General features: G+C 44.2%; 1 protein-coding gene and 1 long non-coding RNA gene across 5 annotated transcripts in view; one reads left to right on the top strand and one right to left on the bottom strand.

The window, feature by feature from the left end:
• PHACTR4 (phosphatase and actin regulator 4) overlaps window positions 1–12,834 on the bottom strand; it is a 111,350-nt gene extending 98,516 nt beyond the window's left edge. For 2 of the 3 annotated variants that reach the window (XM_068269259.1, XM_068269261.1), the window contains exon 1: window positions 12,746–12,834. The gene's annotated coding sequence lies outside the window, so the exon portion shown is untranslated. The remainder of the gene's footprint in view (window positions 1–12,745) is intronic. The other variant, XM_068269260.1, reaches the window with a different exon arrangement.
• Window positions 12,464–26,382, top strand: part of LOC137546603 (uncharacterized) — a 32,583-nt gene continuing 18,664 nt past the window's right edge. For both annotated transcript variants that reach the window (XR_011026298.1, XR_011026299.1), the window contains exon 1: window positions 12,464–12,658. This is a non-coding gene — a long non-coding RNA (uncharacterized lncRNA). The remainder of the gene's footprint in view (window positions 12,659–26,382) is intronic.

The raw sequence follows: 26,382 nt of genomic DNA, 5'->3' as shown, positions 1-26,382 counted from the left end.
ATTAGGAGACCATCTCCTCCTCAGTCAACACACTTACACTAACCACCTCAGCTACCATGAATAAAAGGATAAGGTGGATATGGCATATTTCTGATAAAAGTGAACATACTGGTACAAAATGCAAGGTTTAGGAGGAAGTTATTGGCAAGCGCTTATCACGAAATCATGTTGCTGCTATGTGTAAACTGACTCCACATGGAACAATTGGGCATGCACAAAATCTAAATCTGATAAGGAAAGGTATTGGTTAGGATTAGATGGTGATTGGGAGGGTTAAGGTAAGGAGAGGCTAGCTTGAGTAGTTAGACAGGCTTGAAGGCTAATGATTGGTGTCAGAAAGGAGAGAATTCCCCTGTTCCAATTAACAAGGGAATTGGAAGGATGTACGGGGATGAAGTAAGGCGTCTGAAAGGATTATTTTAAAGGGAGAGGTTAGGGATAGGCGTCAGGAAGGGGTTTTACCAATGAGAGAAATTGATTAGAATTAGGCAATCAATGGAGAAAATGCACTGCAACTACACACAAAAACAGTGCCGAAAACCAAAAATTCCTAGTAGTTTGGGTCACCCTGAGCTGCTTGGTTACTCTGTTACCCAAGTACTGACAGCTGCATTCCTGATAGTATGATTACACTCATGCCAAATCCATGAGTGCCAGAAACACACATACCACTTCTGGATGATTGCACAAGACTTATTTCTAGGACTGGGATTTTGAACACATTGCCAAAACCAAATACACCTCCACTCAATTCCAACCTACAACTTGCTAACAAAAAGATTTTGATCTCCCCTTTGCTTCTATCACAGCAACAAAAACAATATGAGAAACAGAAAGGAACATCAAATTGTTTTCCCAAGGCTAGTTAAGTAGTCAGAGGAATATCATCAGAGAGAGTACATAGGGAGTGTATTACAAGAAAACCTCCGCAAAATGTAAAAAACATCTCACCACAATATCTGCTTCTGGCCACCAGCCTACTCAATGTATGGTAGAATATATGGAACAGAGATTGGAAACAAAGTATAGTGAAGAGGGCTACATTGCTGGAGTGTGCAACTGCCAACTGGCCACAGAACATGAGACTACAGCCATTTCTCCCTATTGAGCGATTATTACAATAATGCAGAGTTCTGTTTAAGAGCTTGGTGGGTGAGAATACAGGAAATTATTTCCAGCTTAGTACAAAGACCAACAGAATTGGTCACTATGCAAGTCATTTTGTTTCTGAATGTCAATATTTTTTTTACTTCAGCCTGCTTTTGCTGTGACTAGCCTTAGGAAAGCTGCTGAAAACCATGGCAACAGTAAACAGCTCTGTGCTAATGTTCTTAGGACACACAGAATACTAACTCTCTCTGTTTTCATGGCTCATAGGACAGCAGAAATCAGGAAATAAAATGTATTAACGTCATGCAGCTAAGCTCATTAATTGCAATTACACGTTTATTCTACAGGGTGAAGGGATCCCCACATCCATATGGATGCTGGCATGAGTATGCGTCAACAGAGTAATCACTCCCATCTCAGTCACAGCTTATCTCCTGAAACCAGCTTTCCCAGTGACTCACTGTGAAGCATATGGAAAGGTTTAGAGGCGGAGTTAGGAAATCCCCAGAGTAATCCCCTCTATTTCAGTTTTAAGATACTTTAACCAGTGGAGGACAAGCCACTGCATTAAAAAGTCTTGCAAGAGCATCTGAACGGCTCCAGGACGTTTTAATGCGTCGCTCCCCCCGCCACACACATGCGTGCACCACTTCCCCCCCATGCCACTCATACCATTGGGTCACGGAGATCTGCAATTGGCAAAGGGGAACAAACGTTCTCTTAACCAATCGCAATGCCTGTAATGAATGGACATCACCCAGATCGCGGGCCATGTCCATTCATAAAGCAGGAAGTAGTAAAATTATCTTGAATGTAAAAAAAAGTAAAAATACACATACAACTATTAAAAAAGATAATCACTTCTACTTCCAAAGTCCCCCCCCCCCCCCCCCCCAAAAAAAAACAAAAAAAAAAAAACACTTTCCCTGACTGCTTGTGACAATGCAGCTCTCCTGTCTGTTAGCAGTCACGTGTGGTCTTGTTAAGCACTACAAAGCTAGGGCCATGCTCCAGGGGGCCCAACACAACTGGAACTCACGTGGGAGGAAGGGACTTGAAAGTAGAAAGCTTTTAAGGATGTTAGGACTAGGTTATAATAGACAGACACCGCAATGTAAGAGCAGAGGAAAATTATGGAAAAAGAAAACTTCACAATACAAATGGAGGTACTGGAACATTTTCTGCGCCTAACACACTAACAGTAAAGTCCCTGTTATCCTGAACCCAACTAACCATGAGGCTCAACTAACCAGCACATATCTCAGGAAGTGGTGAAGGCCAACTTCTTAGGCTGTTTGTGAGCTCTGCTGTGCTTAAGAACTGGGTTCAAAGGCTCTCCCAAGGTTAATATACTTTCAATTACTTTAGTTTAACTTTTAACCACTTGGAGTAGACGAATATATTCGTCCAGCAGGAGCCGGTTAGCGGCATTCAAGACAAATATATTCATCCAGTGGTGTTGCTGCGGGTGTGCGCTTTGGAGCCATCAGGTGAACGTTCATTCCCCCCGCTATTAAAGGGGATCGATTGCGGAAGGGGAACGAGTCCTCCCCGCTGCAACCAATCTTCTGTGAATGAACCAACATGCCTCCAATCAAACGTAAACTGAGAAATAATGATTTTTTTCCCATCTTAGCAAAATGTAACACCCAAAAGAAAGCCCAATTGGTGGTGATAAAAGCAAGACAGATTGTTTAGTTGTGATAAGTAGTAATAAAGTTATTGATGAATTAATGGAAGGAGCACTGTCAGGGGGAAATTGCTTCTGTCCTAGAGGTGAAAACACCTGTGGGCTGAAGTGAAATGTTAATTAATCAAGGCTGTTACCAAATGGCAAGCTAAAGTTACCGAGCAGTGAGGTAAATTACCGACTTGTGCGGTAAACACCTCAACACATATCAGCAAACGTCATTTCATCAGGATTACAGCAGTATTAATACCAGTATCATGTTTCGATAATTACTGGCAGCTCTGGTATGTAAAAAAACAGTGCAGAGACTGGAGCCGTGACTCACAAAAGCAGAGAGGGATTACCTATGACTGACAGGAGCAGAGAGCCAATAGCAACAGCCTCGGTCTACTGCAATTCCCTGTGATAGGATTCGAAGACTTCTCCAGAGGGTCAAGCTTTTCTACCCCCAAAGCAGCGGAGGAGAGAGATCCCCAAAAAAATAGGTTTCCCCTGCAGCCTTTCAGCTGTTTAACCCTTTAGGTTCCTGTTTGAAGACGCAGAGTAGCTAGTGGGGAAATCACCTAAGCACAGCATGTGTAATGTTCTCCTGGAAGTTCATCTAAGCTGTGCCAATTAAATAAAATGTTAAGAAAAACTAATAGATTTAGAGGGAGAAGAGGCAGTATAACAAACATGCACATTCTAAAGGGATGTGGGGATGCCTCTTACTATTGTAATGCTGTCACTGAAAACACAGCATGTAACAAAACAGAGACAACTCCACACTTGTCTGCTGATACCATACAGGTTTTTCTGAATTGAAGCCATGGATTTCAGTAAATAGTTTTTTCGAACAGCTTTTGATGAATTGGAGCCTATATTGGCTGGATTAAGTACTGGTTAAGGGCCCATTCACACTTGTGAGTTGCAAAACATTATAACCTTTTGTGCGGGTGTTTTTACCATGATTAGCATGGTAAAATTATTGTACGCTCTCGCAATTCAGAGCGATTGCAATAAACGCTTTTATAAGCGCTGTATCGCGATCGCTCCATAATCGAGAGAAAATGCTGTAACACGTTTTGCGATTGCAGTTAATCACGAAAACCCGCGACAGCAAACAGCAGTGAGATCACTGCAATTGGTTAGTATTCACTAGTGCTTTAAAAAGTGCTAGTGCTTTGGTGAGTACCGATTCAGTAAGGAGTCCTTGAGCAAGACTTCCTAACACTGCAGGGTGGCCCCTTGAGCGCACCCTTAGTGGCTGCAGCTCTTGAGCGCTCTGAGTCCAACAGGAGAAAAGTACTACAGAAATGATAGGATTATTATCCTCATGTAACACTGGACTAGCAGCAGTACACAAATATCACCTGCTTTCGCTAGAAAGATTGTCGGAATGGAAGTAGAGTTCAAAACATATTCTATGGAAGAATGTTCTATTCAAGGCAGTGGGTGGGACTGTATAAAATGTATGTCAGACTAAGCTGCTTATGCAGGTATAATTTTACAGGAAGTACCATAGGCACACTGAGGTGGGGTAGATGATAATAGTAAGGATGCTTCATAAAGATAATATCACAAGTATTTGTTATAAGGAAAAATAAAACATTTTCGGTGAATAGAGGCGCGCACACAGAGAGGCGTGATTTATCTGGTTGCTCAGTTCTGGCACACATTGGCAGTTAATGTTTACCTACTGCTCAGTGGCCCATAACGAGCTCAGCGCTTACAGATATGCAGACCTCATAGTATAGCACTGTGTCCTGCTGTACAAACATTGTACACTCATGCATGCCCTGAACACATACATAAGTCATTACTCATGAACGAAACTGGAGCACAAGCAGATCACCTTCACAACAGTACAGGCCACCAGCTACACTAGATGAATACACTACATAATAAAGAAGGGCACTGGATACATATTAAGAAGCAGAGAACTAACATCAATATAAATTCATGCTCCATTAGAATTCAAATTGTACACAATTACTGTTTAATTCAAAAACAATGTGCGAAGCATACTTGAACTGACACTTTACAATAAAATCCAAAGAGGTGGTGTCGTCCCTAAGGGCTCAGACACACTATACGCTCTTTTCTGAGCGTTTTTTGGCCATCAGCTCTTTTAAAAAAATGCTCCCATTGACTTACATCAAAATCACGGTATAATTGCGCAATTATACCACGATTTTAATGTACGTCAATGGGAGCATTTTTAAAAAAATCTCTCGGAGAGCTCTGATGGCCAGAAAGCACTTATAGTGTGTTCTTACTGGCGCCGAATTGCATCCATTTTCCATATGCAATTTCAGATGGAGAAACAAGGCCCACTGAAATCAATAGGCGGTATCTGTAGGTGCGTGTGCTGCTCGCCCCCACAAAATAGTGCCAGCTGCAATTTTTTGCAGATCACATCTACGACTATAACGATTCGAGCGCAAATTCATATCAGCACGTGTGCCACATCTAATTTGGACATGGCACCCCAGTGGAAACCTGCCCTTAAGGGGCCCATACACCTAACGATTTTCCCGCCGATATACAGCAGATTCGATCCCTGTGATCAAATCTGCTGTGAATTCCTTGCGCAAACGTTGACCGAACAATCGATTTCGGTCGTTCCCGTCCGTGCGGAAGATTTTGCTCGATCACCAGCGGTTCGGGAGTGCGTTGATAGCAGCGTTCGAATGTCCGACGACTGAGCAATACAGCGGCAATACATTACATGTTCCGCCGGCGCATGTCCCAGCTGCTCCTTCTCCACTTGGCTCAGAGTCCAGCAGGCTTCACTTCTTCCTGTCCCGGCAAGAGGTTTAAACAGTAGAGCGCCCTCTACTGTTTAAACTTCCCCGGACAGGAAGTAAAGTGCAGCTGCAGCCCTGGAGCCGGAGAAGGCTTACACTGAAAATGTGGGTACTTTAATGGGCGCATATTGGGTCTGCCAAATTGTGCTAAAACACGTGTATGGACAGAAACTGACACAAGGATACATGAAAATCCCTTCACCTGCCTTGTTTATTATTTGTGTATTTATAAAGTGCCGACATATTATGCAGCGCTGTACAGAGTATATTGTCTTGTCACTAACTGTCCCTCAAAGGGGCTCACAATCTAGTCCCTACCAGTCATATGTCTATGTATGTATCGTGTAGTGCATGTATCATAGTCTAGGGCCAATTTATGGGGAAAGCCAATTAACTTATCTGTATGTTTCTGGGATGTGAGAGGAAACTGGAGCGTCCGGAGGAAACCCATGCAGACACAGGGAGAACATACAAACTCCTTGCAGATGTTGACCTGGCTGGGATTTGAACTGGGGATGCAGCGATGCAAAGCGAAAGCGCTAACCACTACAACACCGTGCTGCCTAGAGCATTTATTATTATTGATTTATAAAGCACCAACATATTCAATGGCACTGTACAAAGTAAGAAACAAACATGGGGAGAATAGCTCAAATGCTGGGAATACATGGCTTGATTTCGAGCCATTAAGATGGCCCCATCGTTTCGCCGCTCAATTCCCCATTGAAGTGAACTGAAAAAAAATAAGAAAAACAAGCAAAAAATAAGAGAATCAAATGGGCAAAACGATCAGGTGCAGAATCGAGCACCAGAATCGACCCGTGTATTCCCAGCATAAGGCTCACAGAAATGTTCTCAGTGTAAACTGGCCCTAGACTTCCCACCCTTGTCTCTATTATCTTCTCTCCCTCCCTGTCTTCACTGCCAATGCAACCCAATCCATTATTTCCTGTAGCTGCTCCTGTTTCCAGCTGAACTTGTGAATGAGCTAATTTGTACTGGACATGCATGAGTTAACAAATCCTTCACGAACAGTAGAAGCTACAAATCATGCATGTCTTCTTTCCTTTGTGGTGCACGAGCAGTTCATTTTACAGCACACCATGCAGGTTTGTGTACTTGCACAGGCGCAGCAGAAATGCGCTTGTTCATGGCTGCCTCTAAATGTGTGCCAGGGACACTGACCTAGAAGCACCATTTTCAATATGAAGATTAAAAACATGCTGGGGGAGAGGGGGTAGTATCAAGCAACACGATACCCAATGCTGACAAGAGGAGAACATACAAACTCTATGCAGATAGTGTCCTGGCTATCCAACTGTGCCGCCGGTGACATCTTCTAATCTAAGGGACACATTTTTATGTTTTGGTTTTTTTTCTTAAAGGGAAGGTCCAAGCAAAAAAAAAAAAAAAAAAAAAATTAGTTTCACTTACCTGGGGCTTCTACCAGCCCCATGTAGCCATCCTGTGCCCTCGTAGTCACTCACTGCTGCTCCAGTCCCCCGCTGGCAGCTTTCTGACCTCGGAGGTCAGGGCCACATTGCATACATTTTTACGCATTCCAGCTAGTGCAGGAACAAAAATGTACGCGTTGCACCACTAACGCGTAAAAATGTATGTGTTAATGTTCCTGCACTAGCGGGAATGTGTAAAAATGTACGCAATTCGGCCCTGACCTCCGAGGTCAGAAGGCTGCCAGTGGGGGACTGGAGCAGCAGTGAGTGACTACGAGGGCACAGGATGGCTGCATGGGGCTGGTAGAAGCCCCAGGTAAGTGAAACTCATTTTTTTTTTTTTTTGCTTGGACCTTCCCTTTAAATTCAGGTTTGCTTTAAATACACCAAAACATCAAAAAAAATGAAAAAAAAAAAAAAACATACAGCAAAACCTTGAAACATTACAAAAAGCAAAGCAATCAGTGGCAGAATGGAAAGGCGGCTGCAGAAGGACTTAGCAGAAGCATGCACTGAGCTGGTTTGTAATGCTCCAGGCACATACGCCACAGACACAGTCAGCTATTAACTTCACTTGTACCTTGCCCAAGCATGAAAACATTAACCTGAAGCCTAAAATCATCTTGGCCTCACAGAATTTACAACTGCGGTGTTCAAACAGGAGCAGTGCTATACACAAGCAGCTGATTTTAACGGACGTGGAATGTCAAAAATTGATTCCAAAATACATCTATGCATTGAGTCCTGAGTATTAACAGAAACCTAGGATAAACACTTATTTGAAGTCATTTCATGATATGTTATGGTGAAGCATATTACTTGTTACACTTAGCCTCACATTGCAGGGCAATCAGTAGACAAATCAGCTGTTCTGGTAACTTCTATTTGAAAAGAAAGTCCACTTTTGTAGAAAGCATAATCCTCTCCAAATCAGCTCGCACACTGCTGGGATTACAGCAACTTTTACTGCAGATCTTGTTGACCTCAGTTCATGGTTCATTCAAATGATTTTGTTCAAATGTATCAAATAAGTGGCTTTGCATTTCCTCAACATTAGTATAGGGAGAAACAAATGCTGCATGAGTGTCAATTTGTGATCACTGCAGCAATCTACCATGTTTACATGTACAGTTGTAATATTTAAGTGAAAAGGTATGCACACCCAGAATTAAATGCATAAAGCAAAGGGATACTAGTGGGTGCTCAGTCTATAAGTCAGGCTAACAAGCCCTACATAATACTCAAAGAAAGTAAATGGTTTGCACACCAGCAATAGAATAAATGCAAAGTGATTTTGTATTAAAAAAGCAATACACAAGCTCATACATGGAACCCAGTTTTCTATACACACCTTGATAAATCAGACTTAAGATGTCCATTAACGGTACAATTATTGGTACAATCTCCGGAACGATTAAAGCCTGGTACACACCTCTAATTTTGAAGTGCCAATCATTGGCTTCTTTTACCACTTCTAGGTAGTATGCAAATTACTTGCACAATATGCTCTGAGGCCTAGTGCACACCGGAGCGTTTCCGCTGCGGTTTGCGATCTGCTTGCGGGTGCGGATCCGCTAGGGTAATGTATTTCAATGGGCTGGTGCACACCAGAGCGGGAGGCGTTTTGCAGAAACGCATACTCCCGGGCTGCTGCAGATTTTGGATTGCGGATGCGTTTCTGCCTCAATGTTAAGTATAGGAAAACCGCAAACCGCTCTGAAAAACGGCACTTCAGAGCGGTTTGCCAGGCGTTTTTTGTTACAGTAGCTGTTCAGTAACAGCTTTACTGTAACAATACATGAAATCTACTACACCAATACCGCTACACAAAACCGCAAAACGCTAGCTGAAACGCTGCAGAAAAATAAGAAAAAGCGTTTCAAAACCTGCTAGCATTTTGCGGATCTGCTAGCGGTTTTTGGTGTGCACCAGGCCTTAGGGCCCATTCACACTAGAGCGTTTTGCCGCGATTTCGGCAAAACGCTCAAAACCCTATGGGCCCCTTCTTACTTGGGCGATTTGCGGTAATCGCCGCAAATCTCCCAAAATCGCAAGACGCAAACGCATCGCCTGCACCATTTTCAGGCAATTTCCTGGCGATCGCGTTTCAGTGCTATAGAAGCGCTAAAGGCGATCGTGGATAAATCGCCGCAGTGTTCAGTGATTTTTCCCATGTGAAACAGCAGAAAAAATTCACTCCTGCAAAACGCCAGCAAAAATCGCCGGTGTTCTGCAAACGCAATTGTGAATGGGCCCTGATTCAAAATCTGCTGGTCCTCATATTACATGTAAGTGGTAAAAATGGGCAGTCATTGTCGAACCAAAATTGAATGTGTGTACCACGCTTAATTGTTTCACCTAATTGCTCAAATGTGACTGGCTGCTTAGGGCAGCCATCAAATGTTTCCAATTTCCTTGCATTTATCTTCACAGCACATTCCTAAGGGCCCGTTTCCACTTGTGCGGTGGTAATCTCCGTGGGAAAAATTCGCATGCGGTTGCATGCAAATTTTCATGCGAATTTGCATATGATTTCGCATGGATGACTATGTATGCGACTTTAACCATGGCAGTGCCTGTGTGCTTTTCCATTGTTTCTATGCGAAATCGTATGCAAATTCGCATGAAAATTCGCATACCAAAACCGCATGCGAATTTCCTATTAAATACATTGTATGTGAATTGCATAGCGGTATGCGAATTCTGATGGCTCTGCCATGCAGATTTTTTCGCCACAGAAAAATGCCCAGGAATCCTGACAAGTGGAAACAGGCCCATCCACTTGTATTGTCTATGCAAATCTGCATGCAGGAAACGCATGCAGATTTGCTCTAGTGGAAACCGGCCCTCAGTGTTGTTTTACCATAAGAATTATCCTACTGTCCTAATGTACACTGCTTTGCACTATAAAGACTGGGACAGGCTAGGAGTGCTTTAGCTGCGCTTGCCGTTCGCCGGTGATTGGCAAAGCACTACTCCAGTTGATGCCTATGGGGTGGTCCCACTAGCAGCATTGGGATCGTAAAGCGATTGCAAAACTCTGCTTGCAGAATTTTGTGAGCGATCACATCAGTGGCTGCAGTAGCCGAATCGTGATCGCTCTGGGAATTGCCCTTCCATACACCGATATCCACATAATTTTGTGTGTGATTGTTAAGGGCACCAATTGTTAAATATGACCTATGTATTTATATACATACACCAGTGTATAGTTGTGTTTGACCAATACAGTATTAGGTTAAAGTACATTCAAACTGTAAATATCTGTTGCCCAAATTGATAGCTTAGCAACAGATATGGGATCTAAAATGTGCACGCTGGTCTCAATAATATGCTGCAGGCAGCAACTTATTTTCTTGAGTATGGAAACCGTACTTAGAGGTTAATGAGCCCATAGATTAATATGGGCTGTCACATATGATGCGATTCTGCATATAGGTAAACAGTGTGAAATCCCCTCAAGTGTGCCCCCTACCGAAACAGCTGTCAGGTACGGTAATGAATTAGTTGCTGAAACCGATTACTCTCTACTGGATTATCCTTGATTCGAAATCAATAGTGTTGTGTGAAACGTTTATTCTCGTTACCGAATCCATTAGCCCTGGGAAAACATCTAACTCTGCCCATGGTAATTCCATGAAGTTAAAAAAAAGAAAAAAAAAAAAAAAAAAAAGAGAGAAAATCACCTAAAGTAAAATTTCAAGCTCAGCTCCTAAGTTAGTGGTGCCCAGCTACAAGGACTACAATACAAAGTACCACAACCTCAGATCGAAAGGATCCAATAACTTGACCACCCCCAGAGTCTAACATAAACCCTTTGCAGCCAGAGCTTTCTGTCATGCTGCCACTAACCTTTGGAATGCCTTGCCAAACTTAATCAAGAAAACTCCAACCCTGAACACGTTTAAATAAAAACAGAAAAACCACCTGCTTAGTCTGGCATTTATGATCACATAACTTTTTTCCCTGTGCAAATCCCAAATGTACTGATCTAAGACAAGCTTATGCACTTTGGGTCCTATGGGAGAAAAGCACTACAAATATTTTGTTGTTACTGTTATAATGGTCAGTGAAGAGTGATCCGACATGGCCCATGCAAAAAGAATCTCAAACCTTTGTGGTTACTGGTGCCGGATCCCTGAGGTCAAGGAAATCCACAAAACAAAGTAAAGGATCCACACACAGACTTTAGTCAGTAACAGTAGACATCTATTGTCCCATCACACATGTACAGACACCTGACCATACACCGAAGATCATTTCGGGGTCAATCTGGTCCCCTTTGTCAAGGCTAGGGTAGACAAACATACTGTATTTCTTTATAAATACAATAAATAAATAATATTTTACTAAGGCCCGGTTCACATTAGCGGTGGCTATCCGGAATAGCCGTGCCGGAGCCGCACCGCATGCTGGCCGGACGAAACGGACGCACGGCATAGCAATGTAAGTCTATGCCAGGGTTCACATGTGTCCGTTTCGTCCGGACCGGAGCCGGACCGGATCCGGACTCCGGTGTCCGTTCCAACATGCGCTATTTTTTGGTCCGGCTCCTCCGGCAGCCGTATCCGGGGCGGAGCCGGACTGCACCATCCGGCCAATGGAAACCAATGAGAACCGGAGAGCGCACAACACACTGGCAAAAAATCCGGATGTTCTACCCCACTTCCTATGAGGATTGTTGCGGCGATATTGTATCGGGGACACATGGGCAACCATTTTGGAGTGGAGCAGCACGAGCTGGAGATGTTGGCAGCATGTTGGAGGTGGAGGTGCGTGCTAAACAGCGGAGGGCCTGATTCCACAGGTCCCCCTTCTGCTGACCTCCCAGACCCCAACATTTTTTTTTGTTTTTATACAGGTTGTTATCTCTTTAAGAATCCGGATCCGGACCGCAACCGTGTTCATACCGCACGGAAACCGTATGCAACCGGACCGGATCCGGACAGGAACCGTACGGTTCAGGTCCGATCCGGCTCCGGTGCGGTCCGGACATCCGGTGCGGTTTTTGCAAAACCGCAAGTGTGAACCGGGCCTTAAGCTAAACATAACACAGTGCTCACACTGAACTCTCCCTCTACTGATCCCTAACCTAACCTTACAGGGTAAAGAGCTCCTGTGCTCATGTTCCCCCATGAGAGACTGAAAGAAATGTTAACAGTTTAAGCATATCAAGTGCAACTTATGTTATCGTATTAAAGTGCACATTACGAAAACGTTCCCATCATAGGGAATTCATTTCTAACACAACCATATAATAAGCAACACAATAAAAACTTTCGAAAAGTAACACAAAAGAGCAAGCAATGACAGAGCAGAAGAGAAGAGCTGGCACTGACAGCTGATAAGTAAAGGTGGCCTTCCAGCTACCTGTAGCCCCATCTCCCTGCTCCCCGGTACCGCCCCTCTCTGTAAAGGAGTTGAAGAACATCTTAACGTAAAGGTGCATCCCTCAGCCGGCACACAGTAGCACTCTATAGGCTTGCGGGAGGCCTGTTGCGTGATGATCACTTTAGTGCCCCCGAGCCCGCTGATCTATACAGAGATGGCAGCTCCCTGGCAGGCTGCCAAATCAGGGTGGCACCGGAGCTCCGGCAGAGCGGCCAGCTAGGCAGGTAAGTGCGGAGGTGTGACAGGCGACAGTGACAGAGGAAAGGGAGGAGGAGGATGGAAACGAGCCACGGAGCGCTCCGCTGTCTCACCAAACAATGAGTGCCGAACTGCCTCCCGCTCGCCGCTTTCTCTGTGTCCTCAGGCTCTCTCTGGCTCTCCCGCTGACATCACAGGAAGTCCTACCTGTCCTGCTGAGCATCCCGAACGGAAACCAGGAGAATAGAACGCACAGCATGACGGGAGTTGTAGTCTGCCAGCCTTCAGTGCTGTGCAAGTTTCATGATGAGAGATCTCACTGGAGGGCAGGGAAGCAACTTTATCTTTTGGCAATTTTGCTGTGTTTACACTGCCGACAAATTGCTTAGTCCATACAAACATGGCTCAATTCAAATGTTGTAATATATATATATATATACATAGGTGGTTATTAACTGTGCAAGTGTATGTACAATCTGTACATGTTACTACCTGTGTGTTAAACCAGCTTGGCAACATGAGATAAATAATGATCTCCAGATATTGTTTTTGTTTTGGATAGAGTGCTGAATGGTAGAATGCACAGGTACTGTGGAACAGGAATTGAATGGTAGCACTCCTGATGTGTTAGGGTTTTCTACAGTAGGCTAAAAAACACAACTTCCTAAGGGCCTGTTCAGACTATCTGCGTATGAAGAATGCGTTTAAAACCAAAGAAACGCAAGTTGAAAAACGCATGCTTTTTCTTGCGTTCTATTGCGTTTTGCACACACACGTGACCCAGGGGAAAAAAAAAGAATTATGGGAACCGCAGAGGAAAACGGACGCTAAAAACGCAATAGTACGCGTTTTTGATACGCGTCCATAGACTTTCATTGCGTCCGTTTCTATGCGTGACGCACAGAACTGCGTGCAGCAATGCAGATGAGAAACGTATGCGTCTCATACGCATACATGTGAACTAGCCCATTCAAAAGCATTAGGAGCCGTTTCTATGCGTTTTCGGTACCCAGACACGTTCCCTGAAAACGTCTAGGAACGCGCATAGTCTGAACAGGCCCTTACTGAGGTGCAACAACAATCTAGTTTGGAGGTGCCTGATTTGATAAAACACTGAACAGTTGAAAGACTCTTGCACACTACATGCAATTCCGATTTGCGATTTTGATGTGATTTTACATGCCGAAATGGCCGAAATTGTTGGCACCCCAGAATTTTTTTCAGAAAATCGAGTGCGACAATGGGCTCTATTCTCAATGATTTTCCTCATGTGGTAATCCACTTGCAGTAAATTTCCGACAGAAATAAGACCATCTTGACATACAAAAAGTTTTCCGCGTGTTTTTCCCGTGTACGGAAAAAGTGCATTAAAAATGCGTAAAAATGTTTGCAAGTCGGTAAATAAGAATAATTTTCTGCAAAAAACAAAATTCCCAATAAAAAAGGCCCGCAAACGATATTCCACTAGATCTAATGTTATACCTTTTCCATTCAGTTGCCTCAGGTCAGGGAGATTCTCCGTCTTCTTCTAGAGCAGTGGTTCCCAACCTTTTCCAGGTCGTGACACATCACGACAAACATTCAGATATCCGTGACACGTCACATCATGCCAAACATTCAGATATACATGACACGTCCCGTATGATAGAAAAGAGGGGCTCGGTAACAATTTGATGATGCTGCAGGCACAATGAGGGGCTCAGTAACAATCTGCTGATGCTGCAGGCACAATGAGGGGCTCAGTGACAATCTGCTGATGCTGCAGGCACAATGAGGGGCTCAGTGACAATCTGCTGATGCTGCAGGCACAATGAGGGGCTCAGTAACAATCTGCTGGTGCTGCAGGCACATAGAGGGGCTCAGTGACAATCTGCTGATGCTTCAGGCACAATGAGGGGCTCAGTGACAATCTGCTGATGCTGCAGGCACAATGAGTGGCTCAGTAATAACCTACTGATGCTGCAGTCACAATGAGGGGCTCAGTGACAATCTCCTGATGCTGCAGGCACACTGAGGGGCTCAGTGACAATCTGCTGATGCTGCAGGCACACTGAGGGGCTCAGTAACAATCACGGGGGGGGGGCTGGGGGGGTGTAGAGGGTGCAGTGGCATAGCTAGCATAGTTGCCCCAGTATAGGGAGTTTAGTTGCCTCAGTCTAGCTAGTATAGTGCCCCAGTATAGCCAGTATAGTGCCCCAGTGTAGCCAGTATAGTGCCCCAGTATAGCTAGCATAGTGCCCCAGTATAGCCAGTATAGTGCCCCAGTATAGCCAGTATAGTGCCCCAGGATAGCCAGTATAGTGCCCCAGTATAGCTAGCATAGTGCCCCAGTATAGCCAGTATAGTGCCCCAGTATAGCCAGTATAGTGCCCCAGGATAGCCAGTATAGTGCCCCAGGATAGCCAGTATAGTGCCCCAGTATAGTGCCCCAGTATAGCCTGTATAGTGCCCCAGTATAGCCGGTATAGTGCCCCAGTATAGCCAGAATAGTGCCCCAGTATAGCACCCCAGTATAGCCAGTATAGTGCCCCAGTATAGTCAGTATAGTGCCCCAGGATAGCCAGTACAGTGCCCCGGTATAGCCAGTATGGGTAGGTGGTGCCCCCCGCCCGTCCCCGCCGCTATTATTACCTTAACAGCGGCCGCTCTCCCCTCTCCGGCGCGTGTATTTATTCAAGCAGCGTATCTCCCGGCTGCTCTGTGTGTGATGCGCAGGAAGCAGGGCAGCGGCTTCCTGTAGCGGTGATATGTATCGCCGTTACTATGGTAACCGAGCCCTGCTTCCTGCGCATCACACACAGAGCAGCCGGGAGATACGCTGCTTGAATAAATACATGCGCTGGAGAGGGGAGAGCGGCCGCTGCTAAGATAATAAGGCGATCTGCCGGGGAGACGAGCAGGGGGAGCAGAGAGCGGCAACACATAGCTGGTGCTGCCGCGACACATTTATGTATGACACATAAATGTGTCGTGGCACACCGGTTGGGAGCCTCTGTTCTAGAGCTCTGGGACTTCCACCAATTGTGCATTTAATACTCCTTGCTAGTTAGGAGCGCCGCTTGCCCGGCGATCGTGTTTGGCTCTGCGATTTGTGTGCAAAATTTTGCAATTCAGTGCAATTTGTGATTCCTGTTTAATAGAACGAGAATCACAGTGCAATCACCTCCGAAAACGCTGCATGCAGCACGTTTGTAATTGATCGAAATCACAAACGCTGCTGTGTGAATGTATCCATAGGGATACATTAGTAGCAGCGCTTTGCTGATCGCCGGCGATCAGCAAAGCGCTGAAAAATCACCCAGTGTGAACTAAGAAGGTGATTTTTAATTATTGGATATATTCAGTTGGGCCTACTGTTGAGGATGTACAGGATGAACTGAGTCATTTACTTGCGCTAGATAAGTTGGAGGCCCTAACGCATCAGAATAAGATGATAAAAACCTTTTTTCGAAAATGGAAATCATAGTTACTGTTTACTATGGATGACTCTTAGTTGATCTCTTTTATGGAACCTTTCAAGTATTCTGCGTGGTATGCAACAGAACAGTTACATTGTTCTCTGGGGAGGCTTCAAGTACCCTCAACATGATCTATCTTATGTAATCCGGATCTCGGGATAGTCAGTCTAATATAAGGGATGAAAGTAGAAGGGGGGAGGGGATTGAAGTGGAAGGGGGGGTGCTCTTTTGGGGGGGGGGGGGTTGAGGGGAGGGGATGTTTTGTTATCCTAATTATTTAGAACCTATGTATGCTGTTCATTTGTGTGTTTATATGCTATAAAATCAATAAAAAGTTGTTTTAAAAAAAGAAAAAGGGGCGCATTATACCGGTATATGTCTTAACTACCAATTTTTTTTATCACCTACAAGTACCTGGTGATATTTTTCACTTCTCATTAAATTAAATGGAGTCTAGAGCCTTTAGCGCTGTGTTTGCTGGAATTTAAAACAATTATTTTGTCTATTTTTTTTGTCCGCATGTTTACCACATGTTTAACAGCTGTTTTACACTGTTTCTGCATGTTTCCACACTTTTTTACCGCCATATACCAGCATGCAGATAATGTGGACAATTTTTAGTGCTGGTGGAAATTAAGCGGTAGAAAAAAAAACAAAAAACCTTTACCGCATGTCTGATTGAGAATAAAGTCCATTATGTCCAATTTGCTTTTTTTATTCCCTTTTTTGTTTTGTTCCAGTACACAGTAAGGGCTTGTTCACACTGCAGGCGTTTTTGTTATTTTGTAATTTTTCTAAAATCGCCCTGAAAGCGCTTACACAATGATTTTCTATGAGATAGTTCATATCTAAGTGGTTAGTTTCCGATCCGTTTAGATAAGCGGTGCTTGAGCCATTTTTGAGGCGATTCCTCCTCAATAGAAGGTATAGGAAAAACGCTCACAAAACTGCTTTGTGGAGCGAATGTGTTCACATTTTAAGAATAAATACATTGTATTTATTATTTTCTGGATCAAAGAGTTCACTTCTTGACCTGCGTCAGGGAGTGAATTACCAAAACGCTCGGGAAAAACGCGTCGGAAACCGCTAACCACAAAAAAGAATTGCCCACCCAAGCGCCGGGAATCGGAAAGAAAAAACACCTCAAAATAAGCCCGCCGCAGACGGACACGCAAGCCGAATGCAATGTGAACAAGGCCTAAGGGAATAAACATATGTATAGCAAAACTTGTGTTCCTGCAATAGTTTTCTATATATATCTAGTAAAAAAAGCCCACCCATTAAAAAAAAGGGGGTGCTAGGCTAAGGGCGCTCCCCCAGCAACGCGAGCACAGATGTGTCCCGCTCGCTGTCCTCCACCGCTGTCTGCAGTATATGCACACAGGGAGATGCTGCTTGCTTGACAGTTTGAAAAAGCTGTTATTTCCCACAATGTAATGAGGTTCACAGACAGCAAACTGTCAGGTCTGGAAGCAGGGATACAGGGGTTTTATTATATAGGATTTTATTATTATTTAGTATTAGAGATGGCCCGAACGGTTCCCGGCGAACTTCCGTGGTTCAACTTTGACCCTCTACATCACAGTCCACAGGCACATTGTATCCAGTCAGGCTACACTCCCTCCTGGAGCCACTCCCTCCCTTATAAAAGGCAGGCACCGCTGGCCATTATACTCACTAATATGCCTGCAGTAAATAGAGAAGGGACAGCTGCTGCAGACAGAGCAGACTCTCATGGGGAAAGATTAGTTAGGCTCTTGTAGGCTTCTTAGCTTGCTCCTTGCTGATTCTTATTGCTAAAATAGCACCCCACAACAGCTCTTTTGAGAGCTAATCTTGTTCTTGTGATCTATTTTTTTTTGTGTGTGTCCCATTGACACTTTTGTTGCATAGACAGCTTTGCTAATTCATACTGTGTGTGTGCCACTGCCAGCCAGGCCCAGCACATTCAGTGGCTACATGTGTGTGTGACAGGCAGCTGCACATTGTAATACCCAGTACTGCATATACCTACCTACCTATTGTTCACAGTGCACCCACCTACCCACGTGAGCTGAGCGCACGCAGTGTCACTGTGCCTGTCCGCTACCTGTCTGTGTGTGACAGGTGCACATTGTAATACCCAGTACTGCATATACCTACCTGTTGTTCACGGTGCACCCACCTACCTATGTGAGTTAAGCGCACGTAGTGTCACTGTGCCTGTCTGCTACCTGTCTGTGTTTGACAGGTGCACATTGTAATACCCATTAGTGCATATACCTACCTACCTGTTGTTCACAGTGCACCCACCTACCTACATGAGCGCACGCAGTCTGTATGATTGTCTCGGGGGGGGGGGGGCACATTAAAGATAACAAGGTCGTTGCTTCATTGTGGACAGGCCAAATTTGATCAGCTGGACAGTCACTGTTCTGTCATTCAGCTACCTCAGCCCGGCGACCATATGGGCTGGAAAGCCGCCATCACCTGCACTCTCTTCATGGTGCGCACCAGTCTAGCACGGCCGTCACTACACAAACAGCTGTTTGCAGTCACTGCATACCTTTCACTGCATCTTTGACTGCACATTGTATTATACCTGGCAGTCAGTGCATACCTTTCACTTGAATGGATGGCAGACTTCATGTAAACAAAATTGGTAAATGTGGTGGTAAAAATATAAAGTGCATGGTAAAAAATGCTCGGAGCCTTGCAAATAAAATAGACGAACTAGAGTTCATTCTGAATGACAAAGGCTATGACATTGTGGGAATAAACGAGACATGGATGGATGAAAGCCATGACTGTATAGCTAATTTAAAAGGATACAATGTGTTTAGGAGGGATAGAACAGGGAAAAAAAGTGGAGGGGTTTGTCTCTTTGTTAAGAATTCTTTTACAGCTGTCCTCAACGATGAGATGGAAGAAGATTGCGAAGATGTGGAGTCCGTTTGGGTAAATATTCATGGTGGAAATAAAAGTTGCCAATTGCTTATTGGGGTATGCTACAGACCACCTCATATTAAAGAGACTCCGTAACAAAAATTGCATCCTGTTTTTTATCATCCTACAAGTTTCTAAAGCTATTCTAATGTGTTCTGGCTTACTGCAGCACGTTCTACTATCACCATCTCTGTAATAAATCAACTTATCTCTCTCTTGTCAGACTTGTCAGGCCTGTGTCCCTCTCTGCACACTGCCTGTGTGATATTTAGATTAGTGCAGCTTCTCTCTGTTCTATTATCTTTTACAAGCTGGATAAATCCTCCTCTGAGCTGGCTGGGCTTTCACATACTGAGGAATTACATACAGGCACAGCTGTCTGCACTCTGCAGGAAGAAATAGCCTGACACTTCAGTGGAAGATAGCTGCAGGGGGAAAGAAACACACAAATGATCTCTTGAGATTCAAAAGGATGGCTGTATACAGCCTGCTTGTGAATGGATGTATTTTCTATGTGTGGACATACTGTACATCAATCTACTTCCTGTTTTGGTGGCCATTTTGTTTGTTTATAAACAAACTTTTTAAAACTGTTTTTAACCACTTTTAATGCGGCGAGGAGCGGCGAAATTGTGACAGAGGGTAATAGGAGATGTCCCCTAACGCACTGGTATGTTTACTTTTGTGCGATTTTAACAATACAGATTCTCTTTAATGAAGCTGCAGAACTGCGATTACTACAGCAGATTGAAAAAGCTGCAAGTAAAAATGAGGTCATAGTTATGGGCGACTTCAACTTTCCAGACATTGACTGGGGTATTGAGGCTACTCATTCTGGTAAAAGCAGCAGATTTCTGGTAGCACTACAGGACAATTACTTGACTCAAATGTAACGGAACCAACTAGGTGCATTACTTGATCTGATCATTTCTAATAGACCAGATAATGTATCAAATGTGCAGGTTCAAGAACATTTGGGAAATAGTGATCACCACATGATAATGTTTGATCTGGTGACTGATAGGCCACGGGGCAGCGGGACCACTAAAACTATGAATTTTAGAAAAGCAAAGTTCAATCAAATTAGACAAGCACTAAGTTTGGTGAACTGGGATAATGTACTACAAGGGGAGGACACTGAAGGGAAATGGCAAGCTTTTAAACTTATTCTCAATCAATATTGTAGTATGTATATCCCATATGGAAACAAAATGTCTAGGAATAAAAAAAAGGCCTCTATGGATGAATAGAAAGGTTAGGGATAAAATGAAGAGGAAAAGGAATGCCAATAAGGTCCTAAAACAGGAGGGGACCGAGGCTGCACTAAGCAATTATAAGGAGTGCAATAAAAATTGTAAAAAAGAAATTAGGCTGGCAAAGATCGAAGCTGAAAATCAAATCGCTAGGGATAGCAAATCTAACCCAAAAAAGTTTTACAAGTACATAAACTCTAAAAAAGAAAGGTTGACTGTATAGGACTCCTAAAGGATGAGGGTGGTAACTCAATGGTGGATGACCAAGGTAAGGCAGAGTTATTAAATGCTTTCTTTGCTTCTGTCTTCACAAAGGAAACAGCACTGTTGCAAATTACAGAGGCAGAAGAGTCTCAATCTTCTAACTGTAATATTAAATACTTAACGCAGGAAGAAGTGAAGGCAAGACTAAATAAATTAAAAATAGACAAGGCACCTGGCCCGGATAGCATGCATCCTCGGGTCCTAAGGGAATTAAGTTCAGTTATAGATAAACCCCTTTATCTTATCTCTTGCAACTGGCAGAGTCCCAGTGGATTGGCGTACAGCCCACGTTTTCCCATTATTTAAGAAGGGCAAAAAATCAGATCCCGGAAATTATAGACCTGTAAGCTTAACATCAGTTGTATGCAAACTATTTGAGGGGTTACTAAGAGATACTATACACGACTTCATAGTAGAAAATAATCTTATTTCTCAGCATCAACATGGGTTTACTAAAGACAGGTCCTGTTTGACTAACATGCTCAGCTTTTATGAGGTAGTGAATGCTAATATGGATATTGGGAATGCTGTAGATGTGATATACTTGGACTTTGCAAAGGCCTTCAACACTGTTCCCCACAAAAGTCTGGTGCAAAAGTTGAGGATGCAAGGACTGGGGAAGAGTCTGTGTGCATGGATAGGGAACTGGCTAATGGATAGAAAACAAAGAGTTGTGGTCAATGGATCGTACTCAAAATGGGAGACTGTTAGCAGTGGGGTCCCACAGGGGTCTGTACTGGGTCTAGTGCTCTTCAATTTATTTATTAATGACCTAGTAGATGCAGTAGTGAGCAATGTTGCTATTTTTGCAGATGATACAAAATTGTGCAAAATCATCAACTCTCAGGAAGATAGTGTCATATTGCAACAGGATCTGGATAGGATGGCTATATGGGCACATACATGGCAGATAAATTCAATGTTGAAAAATGTAAAGTCATGCATTTTGGTCGTACCAATGGTCTAGCACCATACAAAATAAATGGGATACAGTTGGGGACATCAAACTTGGAGAAGGACTTAGGAGTACTCATCGACAACAAGTTAAATAATCGTACTCAATGCCAAGCCGCTGCAGCTAAAGCTAACAAAATTTTGGGATGCATTAAAAGGGAAATAAAAACTCGAGATGCTAGCATAATATTGCCCATGTTTAACTCTCTAGTAAGGCCACATCTGGAATATGGAATTCAGTTCTGGGCACCACATTACAAAAAAGATATTGCAGTTTTAGAGCAGGTGCAGAGACGAGCAACAAAACTGATACGTGGGATGGAAGGTCTCGCTTACCAAGAAAGGTTAGATAAACTGGGTTTATTTAGTCTAGAGAAAAGACGCCTTAGAGGAGATCTAATTAACATGTATAAATACATCAGAGGGCAATATAATAGCTTGGCGGACGAGCTTTTTGTCCCTAGGCCTTCTCAAAGGACTAGAGGACATGATCTGCGCATGGAGGAAAAACGTTTTAGCCATTTATTTAGGAAAGGGTTCTTTACAGTAAGAGTGATTAAGATGTGGAATGCATTGCCACAGGAAGTCGTTATGGCAAACTCTATACCTGCATTTAAAGGGGGCTTAGATGCTTTCCTTGCGTTGAAAGACATCCATGGCTACAATTACTAGGTAATGCCTAATGATGTTGATCCAGGGATTTTATCTGATTGCCATCTGGAGTCGGGAAGGAATTTTTCCCTTTTGGGGCTAATTGGACCATGCCTTGTAAGGGTTTTTCGCCTTCCTCTGGATCAACAGGGATATGTGAGGGAGCAGGCTGGAGTTGTACTTTGTACTGGTTGAACTCGATGGACGTATGTCTTTTTTCAACCAAAATAACTATGTAACTATGTAACTTGCCCTCCATAACAGATTCTCATTAAAGGATTTAAAGTTGATTCATCTAATATACAGCAGGGCCTCGAAAGTCATCCTGTATTGTTATTTTTGGTAACTACCTGGGGACGTGCATGCCATGCCTGCTGCCTTCCTTGAATGTGTGTGGTAGCCATTCCTGCTCCTTTGCCCACAGCATGCCTGCAGCCTACCTTGGATGTGTGGTGGTGGTAGCCGTTTCTTAGGCTCCCACTCCAGACCGGAATCGAACCAGGATTCCCCGGCCATTACCCGTGATCACTCGCAATGGCAGACTTGCCCTCCATAAAAGATTCTCGTTGCAGGTACTGAACAGCAAGCAGAACAAGTATTTAAAAAAATAGATGTAAGCTTTAACAATGGTAGAGAAAGAACCATCGAAAGTTGATAAGGCAGTCAGACATTACCTGACATCATTGAGTGAGGAAGAGCAATCTTGCCATGGTGTGCACCAGTCCAGCACGGCCGTCACTATGCAAACAGCTGTTTGCGGTGCATTACACAGTGAGTTTGGTGTGTCAGTGTGAAGCAGTACTCTAATTACACTCCCTAATTGATGCATACACATGCAAGATGTTTTAAAGCACTTTAGGCCTGCAATTTAGCATTCAATGTGATTTCTGCCCTTAAAATGCTGCTTTGCATCCAATCCAGATTTTTCCCCCCGGGACTTATGGCGTCTATCCCACTCTGCCATGCCCCCCTCCAGGTGTTAGACCCTTTGAAACATCTTTTCCATCACTTTAGTGGCCAGCATAAATTTTTTCGAGCATTTTCGAAATTTCTTGATCGGAAAAAAAATATTTTCAACTTTCATTCGATTCGATCATTTAGATCACATAAACGGGAAATTCGAACGTTTTTATAGTATTGTGTATGGGCACCAAGAGATTCACTTCCTGCTGCATCACCGACAAAACTGAGTAATGCTGGGAATACACAGCTTGACCTGCGGCCGCCCGGATCGATTCCCGCTCGTGCCTGCGGGTGCTTCCTTATCTTCAGCTTGATTCCCCGCTATTGTCCGCCCGGGGGGATCGAGCGCGGTATCGACCCGCCGCATGATCAGACCTGTCGGATATTATCAATTGAGCCATCAGCGGCTCAATTGATAACAAGTATTCACATCGTGTATTCCCAGCATAAAAGGATTCTGATGTTCGGCATACACGGAGCGTTTGCTCCTTATCAATCGAGCCGCTGATGGCTCGATTGATAATATCCGACAGGTCCGATGACCCACCGGATAGATTCCCCGCTCGATCCCCGCGGGCGGACAATAGCGGGGAATCAAGCGGAAGATAAGGAGCTCCCACAGGCACGAGTGGGGATCGATACAGGCGCCGGCGGGGACGAACAGGGATGCGCTCGATCCGGCGCATAATCTCATCCGTGTATGCCCAGCATGAGACTCAAAAAAAAAAACTAACAGAGGTTCTTATCCTTCCCCAGTTTATCCAAAACTATATGTAAAAAATGCCAATGTTTTCATTAAATTAAAGGTGCCGTATGTCCTTCAAATTGCCCTAGGTGGTAGTAATGAGCTGCGTCTCCCCTATACTCTCTCTGGAAGCAGAGGCATAACTACTTTTGGAGGAACTTCTACAGCTGCATGGGTGGTCCAGGCTGTGAGAGGCTTCAGATTCTTTACCTCCTCTTCTCCAATACAGGACCCCTGCTCCAGAGAAGTTGCTGTGGTCATATTTGCTTGGCTACTATATAGCCGAGAGTTGGCATTTGTCATAGCTGAGTTTTGGTATTGCATAGGCGCGCCAGGCAGTTTGATATCCGTAATAGAACATTATCAATATTATTTCTAGAAGTATGTAGATGTAATATAAGTGCAGTGTATTGATATAATCAATCAGCAGCCAGAGGTTTTCCAATTCACCATTGAACAATATGTCAAAGATAAACAATAATCCTCAGTGCTCTCTATTGCAATCCCGCACACTGTGAAGCCTGCAGACACCTTGTGCTCAATATTGGAGATAGTGACAGTCACCCAAAAAACATATATGCAGAAGTCAGGGCTCAGTTCATGGAAGGGGGGGGGGGTGTACACTTTATTGCAGTAACTCAAAATCAAACACAAACTCACATCGTGAGTCCATGCACACTGGACCCTTTTGCTTTACAACGCATCAATACAATATTGCACAATAACCAGTAAAGTGCCAAGTGCTGAGAAAGTCACCAGACTGTAGTTCAGAGAATGCCCGCTCTCCTTCCTGACCAGGTTTCTGCACTCCCCCGTCATCAGAGGATTATTCCTTTTGACATCGCCCAATGAACAAGCTCCAATACAACAATACAATACACACTCTTTTCAGTGCCCAGATCTCTTCCTGGCCTGATTTTGAACTTATGAGTAGGTAATGGAGGTTATCCTTGGCTGAGAACACTTGAGAGAATTATTGCTCCTCATGGGTTAAATGGTGTCACTTTTGTGATGTGTATATTTGATTGCTGTAACAGTCTCCCGGGTGTGTGTTGCATCTGACCCCCGTGTGGTCTCGGCCCTGCCGCCATCCTCCCCGCTGGACACCTTTTCCATGTTGGGGACACCCTTTGAGTATCCCACACGATCCCACGCATATCATCAATGGCTATTGCGCCCTCTCCTACTTACTAGGAGGCGGGAGCTATCCCCACCGGGGAACGGACTATTCCCTCCAACTGCCTGCACAGACTGTAGAGATGGGAAGTTCGGATCTTTTCAATGATCCGGATGATTTGAATCGGATCATTGAAAAGACCCGGATCTTTGATCCGAATCTCGGATCATTTTACTACCGAAGCATTCGGGGGTGAAATGACTAGCAGGACAAGAGAAGGGGAGGGGGGTGGACACACAGAGAAGGGGAGAAGATGTACAGAGGGCAGGGAGTGGACAGAGAAAGGAGGAGGAACCAGCAGAGAGCAGAAATGTTTGCTTGCACACAATACCCACATGCTGCAATCATATGATTTACATATATTTCACCTCTATGTTCATCTGTACACTTTGAATGTAAAGTAGCACAGTGAAAGAAAGCATTCCCAGAAGTGAAGTGCAGCTGTTTAGAGCCGAGTGCAGGAGGATCATATTGCCCTGCAATCACAGTGCCTGCAAAGTTACTGAGCTGTGCTGAGCTGAGCCAAAAGCTTCCAATGTGTTCACTGTACACAACTACGAACAGACAGCCTGTAATGAGCAGCACATTTCAGTCAGTATGTGTGCTCTACACATATCTGGCAGTGGCACCCATGTCCCCTCTACCTCTCTCCCTGCAAGGCTGCCTCCCCTTCAACAGAGCGATCCATCTCAGCTCTGCTTCCAGGACCCCGCTGCCCGCTGAGGGGGCGTGTCGCTCCTGGCCCCGCCCCTTTTGCAATCCGAATCACTCATTTTGATGATTCGGATGATTCGACTCACAAAAGAGATTCGGATCAAAGATCCGAATCGTTCATGATCCGGACAACACTACTGTCCATCTCTGCTGGGGCCTACACACTGACTGGCAGTGTGTTCCTCCATGCACACAGAATCCCATTATCTGGGCTTCAAACAGGATATCTCAGCATACCGGCATTATACCCCTGGGGACACCTATGTGAAACAACATCTCAGCAATCTGGTACAGTATGGTCAGTGCCTGTGTTGCATCCAGGCACTGATATATGTTGATTATTCCTTCTTGTGGAACTGCTGCATGAATTCTTTAGGCTGGTGTGCCTGATTTCAACTAAGTTGTGAATACTGTGCTTGGATACTCTTGCTATCACTGCTGCATGAACTTTTGCTTATTAATCTGCCTGGATTGCAGCATTTACTAACATTTGGTCCTCTCATTTCTTTGCTGTTAGAACTATCCTTTGCTGGCAAGGCACCTTTTGATAAGAGCATTGATGGATATAGGACTTCCTAGTGATGGGCCTTAGATCACACTAGGTGATCAACTAGTGCATGTGTTGGGATGGTCTGGTCTGTTGTGT

This window comes from Hyperolius riggenbachi, chromosome 2, assembly GCF_040937935.1.
Source record: "Hyperolius riggenbachi isolate aHypRig1 chromosome 2, aHypRig1.pri, whole genome shotgun sequence".
Lineage (NCBI taxonomy): Eukaryota > Metazoa > Chordata > Amphibia > Anura > Hyperoliidae > Hyperolius > Hyperolius riggenbachi.
The sequence above is the reverse complement of the archived record's forward strand: the minus strand, read 5'-3'. Positions and strand labels throughout refer to the sequence as shown.